We start from the raw sequence: 10,403 nt of genomic DNA, 5'->3' as shown, positions 1-10,403 counted from the left end.
TTAATAGTGGGCCGCAGGGTTCGAGAGGTGAGCCTGGTTCCTCCATGGCCCATTCCCCGGGTCTGTCCCAGGTGTCAGCCGGGTGAGGGTGAGCGTGTTGTGGGGTGGGTGGTGGTGATGCTGAGGGTGGGTGTCCTGGAGGTGTGGATGGCGTTGGAGAGGCTGTGTGGGTGGGAGAAGGCTGCGGGGATGGGGGAGCCTGATCCTGGGTGCGATGGTGTTGAGTGTGGGTGGGAGAAGGCTGCGGGGCTGGGGGAGCCTGATGCTGGGTGTGATGGTGTTGAGTGAGGGTGGGAGAAGTCTTCGGGGATGGTGGAGCCTGATCCTGGGTTCGGTGGTGTTGAGTGTGGGTGGGAGAAGGCTGCGGGCATGGGGATGCCTGATGAGCCTGGATGTGATGCTGGTGAGAGAGGGGACAGGGCAGAGGCCGGCTGGACGTGCAGCGGGCAGGGGGAAACTTGAGCCTGGGTGGGTGGTTGTGCATCCAGGGCGGGCAGGGAGAGGTGAGACGTGGGCCTGGGCTGGTCGTCAGCGGTTCACCACAGGCAGCTGGTGGCGGTGTGGCTGAGCAGAAGCCTCCAGCAGGTGATGGCGGGGTGGGGGAGCAGCAGCCAGCCTCAAGCAGCCAGCCTCCAGCTGCTGATGGTGGGGTGGAGGAACAGAAGCCTCCAGCTGGTGATGTCAGGGTGGAGGAGCAGCAGCCAGCCTCCAACGGCTGATGGTGGGGTGGAGGAGCTGCAGCCAGCCTCCAGCAGCTGATGGCGGGGTGCAGGAGCAGCAGCCAGCCTCCAGCTGGTGATGGCGGGGTGAAGGAGCTGCAGCCAGCCACCAGCAGCTGATGGCGGGGTGCAGGAGCAGCAGCCAGCCACCAGCAGCTGATGGCGGGGTGGAGGAGCTGCAGCCAGCGTCCAGCAGCTGATGGTTGGGTGGTGGAGGAGCAGCAGCCAGCCTCCAGCAGCTGCTGGCGGGGTGCAGGAGCAGCAGCCAGCCTCCAGCAGCTGGTGGCGGGGTGGAGGAGCAGAAGCCAGCCTCCAGCAGCTGATGGCGGGGTGCAGGAGCAGAAGCCAGCCTCCAGCTGGTGATGGCGGGGTGAAGGAGCTGCAGCCAGCCTCCAGCAGCCAGCCTCCAGCTGGTGATGGCGGGGCGGAGGAGCAGGCAGCCTCCATCAGCTGATGGCGGGGTGTAGGAGCAGCAGCCAGCCTCCAGCTGGTGATGGCGGGGAGGAGGAGCAGCAGCAGCCAGCCTCCAGCAGCCAGCCAGCCTCCAGCAGCTGATGGCGGTGTGTGGGAGCAGCAGCCAGCCTCCAGCGGCCAGCCAGCCTCCAGCAGCTGATGGCGGGGTGGAGGAGCTGCAGCCAGCGTCCATCAGCTGATGGCGGGGTGGAAGAGCAGCAGGCAGCCTCCAGCTGGTGATGGCGGGGTGGAGGAGCTGCAGCCAGCGTCCAGCAGCTGATGGCGGGGTGCAGGAGCAGCAGCCAGCCTCCAGCAGCTGATGGCGGGGTGGAGGAGCTGCAGCCAGCCTCCAGCAGCCAGCCTCCAGCTAGTGATGGCGGGGTGGAGAAGCAGGCAGCCTCCGTCAGCTGATGGCGGGGTGGAGGAGCAGAAGCCAGCCTCCAGCAGCTGATGGCGGGGTGCAGGAGCTGCAGCCAGCGTCCAGCAGCTGATGGTGGGGTGGAGGAGCTGCAGCCAGCCTCCAGCAGCCAGCCTCCAGCTAGTGATGGCGGGGTGGAGAAGCAGGCAGCCTCCGTCAGCTGATGGCGGGGTGGAGGAGCAGAAGCCAGCCTCCAGCAGCTGATGGCGGGGTGCAGGAGCTGCAGCCAGCGTCCAGCAGCTGATGGTGGGGTGGAGGAGCTGCAGCCAGCGTCCAGCAGCTGATGGTGGGGTGGAGGAGCTGCAGCCAGCCTCCAGCAGCCAGCCTCCAGCAGCTGATGGCGGGGTGCAGGAGCAGCAGCCAGCCTCCAGCAGCTGATGGCGGGGTGCAGGAGCAGCAGGCAGCCTCCAGCAGCTGATGGCGGGGTGGAGGAGCAGAAGCCAGCCTCCAGCAGCTGATGGCGGGGTGCAGGAGCTGCAGCCAGCGTCCAGCAGCTGATGGTGGGGTGGAGGAGCTGCAGCCAGCGTCCAGCAGCTGATGGTTGGGTGGAGGAGCAGCAGCCAGCCTCCAGCAGCCAGCCTCCAGCTAGTGATGGCGGGGTGGAGAAGCAGGCAGCCTCCATCAGCTGATGGCGGGGTGGAGGAGCAGAAGCCAGCCTCCAGCTGGTGATGGCGGGGTGCAGGAGCTGCAGGCAGCCTCCAGCAGCTGATGGCGGGGTGCAGGAGCTGCAGGCAGCCTCCAGCAGCTGATGGCGGGGTGGAGGAGCTGCAGCCAGCGTCCAGCAGCTGATGGTGGGGTGGAGGAGCTGCAGCCAGCGTCCAGCAGCTGATGGTTGGGTGGAGGAGCAGCAGCCAGCCTCCAGCAGCTGATGGCGGGGTGCAGGAGCTGCAGGCAGCCTCCAGCAGCTGATGGCGGGGTGGAGGAGCTGCAGCCAGCCTCCAGCAGCCAGCCTCCAGCTAGTGATGGCGGGGTGGAGAAGCAGGCAGCCTCCATCAGCTGATGGCGGGGTGGAGGAGCAGAAGCCAGCCTCCAGCAGCTGATGGCGGGGTGCAGGAGGTGCAGGCAGCCTCCAGCAGCTGATGGCGGGGTGCAGGAGCAGCAGGCAGCCTCCAGCAGCTGATGGCGGGGTGCAGGAGCTGCAACCAGCCTCCAGCTGGTGATGGCGGGGTGGAGGAGCTGCAGCCAGCCTCCAGCAGCCAGCCCCCAGCAGCTGATGGCGGGGTGGAGGAGCAGAAGCCAGCCTCCAGCAGCTGATGGTGGGGTGCAGGAGCTGCAGCCAGCCTCCAGCAGCCAGCCTCCAGCTGGTGATGGCGGGGTGGAGGAGCAGCAGCAGACAGCCTCCAGCAGCCAGCCAGCCTCCAGGAGCTGATGGCGGTGTGTGGGAGCAGCAGCCAGCCTCCAGCGTTCAGCCAGCATCCATCAGCTGATGGCGGTGTGAAGGAGCTGCAGCCAGCCTCCAGCAGGTCATGGTGGGGTGGAGGAGCAGCAGCCAGCCTCCAGCAGCTGATGGCGGGTTGCAGGAGCTGCAGCCAGCCTCCAGCAAATGATGGCGGGGTGCAGGAGCTGCAGGCAGCCTCCAGCAGCTGATGGCGGGGTGCAGGAGCAGCAGGCAGCCTCCAGCTGCTGATGACGGGGTGCAGGAGCTGCAACCAGCCTCCAGCTGGTGATGGTGGGGTGGAGGAGCTGCAGCCAGCCTCGAACAGCTGATGGCAGGGTGCAGGAGCAGCAGCCAGCCTCCAGCAGCTGATGGCGGGGCGCAGGAGCTGCAGGCAGCCTCCAGCAGCTGATGGCGGGGTGCAGGAGCAGCAGCCAGCCTCCAGCTGGTGATGGCGGGGTGAAGGAGCTGCAGCCAGCCACCAGCAGCTGATGGCGGGGTGAAGGAGCTGCAGCCAGCCACCAGCAGCTGATGGCGGGGTGGAGGAGCTGCAGCCAGCGTCCAGCAGCTGATGGTTGGGTGGTGGAGGAGCAGCAGCCAGCCTCCAGCAGCTGATGGCGGGGTGCAGGAGCAGCAGCCAGCGTCCAGCAGCTGATGGTTGGGTGGAGGAGCAGCAGCCAGCCTCCAGCAGCTGCTGGCGGGGTGCAGGAGCAGCAGCCAGCCTCCAGCAGCTGATGGCGGGGTGCAGGAGCTGCAGGCAGCCTCCAGCAGCTGATGGCGGTGTGCAGGAGCTGCAGCCAGCCTCCAGCAGCTGATGGCGGGGTGCAGGGGCTGCAGGCAGCCTCCAGCAGCTGATGGCGGGGTGCAGGAGCTGCAACCAGCCTCCAGCTGGTGATGGCGGGGTGGAGGAGCAGCAGCCAGCCTCCAGCAGCCAGCCTCCAGCTGCTGATGGCGGGGTGGAGGAACAGAAGCCTCCAGCAGCTGATGGCAGGGTGCAGGAGCAGCAGCCAGCCTCCAGCTGGTGATGGCGGGGTGGAGGAGCTGAAACCTGGGTCGGACCTGGTCTGCAGCAGGGCCCATTACCACTCAGAAGCTGATGGCAGTGTGTGTTTAGGTCCCTGCGGGGTGGATGAGCTGAAACCTGGGTCAGACTTGGTGTGCAGCAGGGCTCAGCACCCTCCAGAAGCCGATGACAGTGTGTCTTTAACTCCCTGCCTGGTGGGAGAGCTGAAAGCTGGGTCGGACCTGGTCTTTAGCAGAGCTCAGCAGCCTCCAGAAGCTGATGGCAGTGTGTGTTTCATCCCCTGCGGGGTGGGAGAGCTGAAACGTGGGTCGGACCTGGTCTGCAGCAGGGCCCATCACCATCCAGAAGCTGACGGCGGTGTGTGTTTAAGTCCCTGCGGGGTGGGAGAGCCATAACCTGGGTCGGACCTGGTCTGCAGCAGAGCTCAGCAGCCTCCAGAACCTGATGGCAGTGTGTCTTTAATCCACTGCGGGGTGCAGGAGCTGAAACCTGGGTCGGACCTGGTCTGCAGCAGGGCTCAGCAGCCAGCAGAAGGTGACGGCAGTGTGTGTTTAGTTCCCTGCGGGGTGCAGGAGCTGAAACCTGGGTCGGACCTGGTCTGCAGCAGAGCTCAGCAGCCAGCAGAAGGTGATGGCAGTGTGTGTTTAAGTCCCTGCCTGGTGGGAGAGCTGAAACCTGGGTCGGACCTGGTCTATAGAAGAGCTCAGCAGCCTCCAGAAGCTGATGGCAGTGTGTGTGTTTTGGTCCCTGCGGGGTGCAGGAGCAGGAACCCGGGTCGGACCTGGTCTATAGCGGAGCTCAGCAGCCTCCAGCAGCTGATGGCAGTGTGTGTTTAATTCCCTGCCTGGTGGGAGAGCTGTAACCCGGGTCGGACTTGGTCTGCAGCAGGGCCCATCACCATCCAGAAGCTGATGGCAGTGTGTCTTTAATTCCCTGCGGGGTGGAGGAGCAGAAACCTGGGTCGGACCTGGTCTATAGCAGAGCTCAGCAGCCTCCAGAAGCTGATGGCAGTGTGTGTTCAAGTCCCTGCGGGGTGGGAGAGCTGAAACCTGGGTCGGACCTGGTCTATAGAAGAGCTCAGCAGCCTCCAGCAGCTGATGGCAGTGTGTGTTTAAGTCCCTGCGGGGTGGGAGAGCTATATCCCGGGTCGGACCTGGTCTATAGCAGAGCTCAGCAGCCTCCAGCAGCTGATGGCAGTGTGTGTTTAAGTCCCTGCGGGGTGGGAGAGCTGAAACCTCGGTCGGACCTGGTCTATGGCAGAGCTCAGCAGCCTCCAGAAGCTGATGGCAGCGTGCCTCTAAGTCCCTGCCTGGTGGGAGAGCTGAAACCTGGGTCGGACATGGTCTGCAGCAGGGCTCGGCAGCCTCCAGCAGCTGATGGCAGTGTGTCTTTAAGTCCCTGCCTGGTGGGAGAGCTGAAACCTGGGTCGGACCTGGTCTATAGCAGAGCTCAGCAGCCTCCAGCAGCTGATGGCAGTGTGTGTTTAAGTCCCTGCCTGGTGTGAGAGCTGAAACCTGGGTCGGACCTGGTCTATAGAAGAGCTCAGCAGCCTCCAGCAGCTGATGGCAGTGTGTCTTTAAGTCACTGCCTGGTGGGAGAGCTGAAACCTGGGTCGGACCTGGTCTATAGTAGAGCTCAGCAGCCTCCAGCAGCTGATTGCAGTGTGTGTTTAAGTCCCTGCCTGGTGGGAGAGCTGATATCCGGGTCGGACCTGGTCCACAGCAGGGCCCATCACCCTCCAGAAGCTGGTGGCAGTGTGTGTTTAAGTCCCTGCGGGGTGCAGGAGCAGAAACCTGGGTGGGACCTGGTCTGCAGCAGAGCTCGGCAGCCTCCAGCAGCTGATGGCAGTGAGTGTTTAAGTCCCTGCGGGGTGGGAGAGCTATATCCCGGGTCAGACCTGGTCTAAAGCAGGGCCCATCACCCTCCAGAAGCTGGTGGCAGTGTGTGTTTAAGTCCCTGCGGGGTGGAGGAGCAGAAACCTGGGTCGGACCCGGTCTACAGCAGAGCTCAGCAGCCCCCAGAAGCTGATGGCAGTGTGTGTGTGTGTGTGTGTGTTTAAGTCTCTGCCTGGTTGGAGAGCCGATACCTGGGTCGGACCTGGTCTGCAGCAGGGCTCAGCAGCCTCCAGAAGCTGATGGCAGTGTGTCTTTCATTCCCTGCGGGGTGCAGGAGCAGAAACCTGGGTCGGACCTGGTCTATAGCGGAGCTCAGCAGCCTCCAGCAGCTGATGGCAGTGTGTGTGTTAAAGACCCTGCGGGGTGGGAGAGCTGAAACCTGGGTCGGACCTGGTCTGCAGCAGGGCTCAGCAGCCCCCAGAAGCTGATGGCTGTGTGTGTTTAAGTCCCTGCGGGGTGGGAGAGCTGAAACCTGGGTCGGACCTGGCCCGCAGCAGGGCCCATCACCCTCCAGAAGCTGATGGCGGTGTGGGTTTAAGTCCCTGCGGGGTTGAGGAGCTGAAACCTGGGTCGGACCTGGTCTGCAGCAGGGCCCATCACCATCCAGAAGCTGATGGCTGTGTGTGTTTAAGTCCCAGGGGGGTGGGAGAGCCATAACCTGGGTCGGACCTGGTCTGCAGCAGGGCTCAGCAGCCTCCAGTTGCAGATGGCAGTGTGTGTTTAGTTCCCTGCGGGGTGCAGGAGCTGAAACCTGGGTCGGACCTGGTCTATAGCAGAGCTCAGCAGCCTCCAGAAGCTGATGGCAGTGTGTCTTCAATTCCCTGCGGGGTGCAGGAGCTGATACCTGGGTCGGACCTGGTCTGCAGCAGGGCCCATCACCATCCAGACGCTGATGGCAGTGTGTGTTTAAGTCCTAGTGGGCTGCAGGAGCTGAAACCTGGGTCGGACCTGCTCTATAGTAGAGCTCAGCAGCCTCCAGAAGCTGATGGCAGTGTGTCTTTAAGTCCCTGCGGGGTGGGATAGCTGAAACCTGGGTCGGACCTGGTCTGCAGCAGGGCCCATCACCATCCAGACGCTGATGGCAGTGTGTGTTTAAGTCCTAGTGGGCTGCAGGAGCTGAAACCTGGGTCGGACCTGCTCTATAGTAGAGCTCAGCAGCCTCCAGAAGCTGATGGCAGTGTGTCTTTAAGTCCCTGCGGGGTGGGATAGCTGAAACCTGGGTCGGACCTGGTCTGCAGCAGGGCCCATCACCCTCCAGAAGCTGTTGGCAGTGTGTCTTCCATTCCTAGTGGGGCAGGGGAGCAAAGACCTGGGCAGAGGAGCGCCTGTCTGCATCCGATCCGGCCCCTCAGCAGCCCGCCGTGAGCCTTAGAGAACCCCCCCCCCCCCCCAGCGGGCTCCAGGAACCGGGCCCTGCGTCGGACCCAGCTCAGTAAGGCCCTCCCTCGGGCCCTGCAGCAGGTGGCCCCGTCTATGCAGTCGAAAACCCCGCGAAAATCGGTGTAGAAACGCCCGAGAGGCGTGGTGCGGTTCCCCCGGCCGGTACCGGGTCCGGACCGGTCCGGAAGTCCACCCAGAACACTGCCTGGGGCTTCTGGGCGGCTCCCCAGGCGCAGGCAGTCGAAAACCGCGTGAAAATCGGTTCAGAATTGACAAAACGGCGACCTCGTCGCTCCAAAAACTAAGTCCAAACTAAGCCTTTCGCTTATCGCTTAACGCTTAAGGCGGTCGGCCTTATGGCCAGTAAATGAAAAGTGCCTGCGCCCCTGGAGGTTTTGGAAGGTGCGAGCGATGACCATGCTCGGGTTAGTAGGTGAGGCCATCGGAAAACCAGCGTGAGTTGGCGGGTTTGGGTGGCAATCTATTCCAGGCAGAGTCGACTATCTCTGGGCATCAATTTTGGGATTTTTCCGGCTCTGGTTCTGGGAGAAACGCAGGGGCAAAGTGCACGAGCCGCGGCCGATTTTGGTGGCCTGTCCCTGGGCACAAAGTCTGAGGAGTGTGGGCCTGGTTCTCCGAAAAATACCAGTCTGCTGGAGCTCACTCCCATGGCTCCAGGGGGCACGGCACACCCCCCGGTAGCCGACCAAAGTGCTCTACTCGGGCCAGACTCGGACCCACGACCCGGGGTGAGAACCACAACTACTGGTCATCCTTTTGACCTCCAGGGGGCGCGGCAGAGCCTCCCCAGTCCGACGCAAGTGCCCCACTTGGGCCATACTCAGACCCACGGCCCGGGGCGAGAACCACAACTACTGGTCATCCTTTAGACCTCCAGGGGGCCCGGCACAGCCTCCCTAGACCGACACAAGTGCTCCACTTGGGCTGTACTCTGACCCAAGTCCCGGTGCGAGAACCACAACTACTGGTCATCCTTTAGACCTCCAGGGGGCCCGGCACAGCCTCCCTAGGCCGACACAAGTGCTCCACTTGGGCTATACTCTGACCCAAGTCCCGGGGCGAGAACCACAACTACTGGTCATCCTTTTGACCTCATGGTCATCCTTTAGATCTCCAGGGGGCCCGGCACAGCCTCCCTAGGCCGACACAAGTGCTCCACTTGGGCTATACTCTGACCCAAGTCCCGGGGCGAGAACCACAACTACTGGTCATCCTTTAGACCTCCAGGGGGCACGGCACACCCCCCGGTAGCCGACCAAAGTGCTCTACTCGGGCCAGACTCGGACCCACGACCCGGGGTGAGAACCACAACTACTGGTCATCCTTTAGACCTCCAGGGGGCCCGGCACAGCCTCCCTAGTCCGACACAAGTGCTCCACTTGGGCTATACTCTGACCCAAGTCCCGGGGCGAGAACCACAACTACTGGTCATCCTTTAGACCTCCAGGGGGACCGGCACAGCCTCCCTAGACCGACACAAGTGCACCACTTGGGCCATACTCTGACCCAAGTCCCGGGGCGAGAACCACAACTACTGGTCATCCTTTTGACCTCATGGTCATCCTTTAGACCTCAAGGGGGCACGGCAGAGCCTCCCTAGTCCGACACAAGTGTCCCACTTGGGCTATACTATGACCCAAGTCCCGGGGCGAGAACCACAACTACTGGTCATCCTTTAGACCTCAAGGGGGCACGGCAGAGCCTCCCTAGTCCGACACAAGTGTCCCACTTGGGCCATACTCAGACCCACGGCCCGGGGCGAGAACCACAACTACTGGTCATCCTTTAGACCTCCAGGGGGCCCGGCACAGCCTCCCTAGTCCGACGCAAGTGCTCCACTTGGGCTGTACTCTGACCCAAGTCCCGGGGCGAGAACCACAACTAATGGTCATCCTTTAGACCTCCAGGGGGCACGGCACAGCCTCCCTAGTCCGACACAAGTGCTCCACTTGGGCTATACTCTGACCCAAGTCCCGGGGCGAGAACCACAACTACTGGTCATCCTTTAGACCTCCAGGGGGCACGGCAGAGCCTCCCTAGTCCGACACAAGTGTCCCACTTGGGCTATTCTCTGACCCAAGTCCCGGGGCGAGAACCACAACTACTGGTCATCCTTTAGACCTCCAGGGGGCACGACACAGCCTCCCTAGTCCGACCCAAGTGCTCCACTTGGGCTATACTATGACCCAAGTCCCGGGGCGAGAACCACAACTACTGGTCATCCTTTAGACCTCCAGGGGGCACGGCACAGCCTCCCTAGTCCGACACAAGTGCTCCACTTGGGCTATACTCTGACCCAAGTCCCGGGGCGAGAACCACAACTACTGGTCATCCTTTAGACCTCCAGGGGGCACGGCACAGCCTCCCTAGTCCGACACAAGTGCTCCACTTGGGCTATACTCTGACCCAAGTCCCGGGGCGAGAACCACAACTACTGGTCATCCTTTTGACCTCATGGTCATCCTTTAGACCTCCAGGGGGCCCGGCACAGCCTCCCTAGGCCGACACAAGTGCTCCACTTGGGCTATACTCTGACCCAAGTCCCGGGGCGAGAACCACAACTACTGGTCATCCTTTAGACCTCCAGGGGGCACGGCACAGCCTCCCTAGTCCGACACAAGTGCTCCACTTGGGCTATACTCTGACCCAAGTCCCGGGGCGAGAACCACAACTACTGGTCATCCTTTTGACCTCATGGTCATCCTTTAGACCTCCAGGGGGCCCGGCACAGCCTCCCTAGACCGACACAAGTGCTCCACTTGGGCTGTACTCTGACCCAAGTCCCGGTGCGAGAACCACAACTACTGGTCATCCTTTAGACCTCCAGGGGGCCCGGCACAGCCTCCCTAGGCCGACACAAGTGCTCCACTTGGGCTATACTCTGACCCAAGTCCCGGGGCGAGAACCACAACTACTGGTCATCCTTTTGACCTCATGGTCATCCTTTAGATCTCCAGGGGGCCCGGCACAGCCTCCCTAGGCCGACACAAGTGCTCCACTTGGGCTATACTCTGACCCAAGTCCCGGGGCGAGAACCACAACTACTGGTCATCCTTTAGACCTCCAGGGGGCACGGCACACCCCCCGGTAGCCGACCAAAGTGCTCTACTCGGGCCAG

Source organism: Nothobranchius furzeri, unplaced genomic scaffold (assembly GCF_043380555.1).
Source record: "Nothobranchius furzeri strain GRZ-AD unplaced genomic scaffold, NfurGRZ-RIMD1 Scf061, whole genome shotgun sequence".
Lineage (NCBI taxonomy): Eukaryota > Metazoa > Chordata > Actinopteri > Cyprinodontiformes > Nothobranchiidae > Nothobranchius > Nothobranchius furzeri.
Note: the sequence above shows the minus strand (reverse complement) of the source record.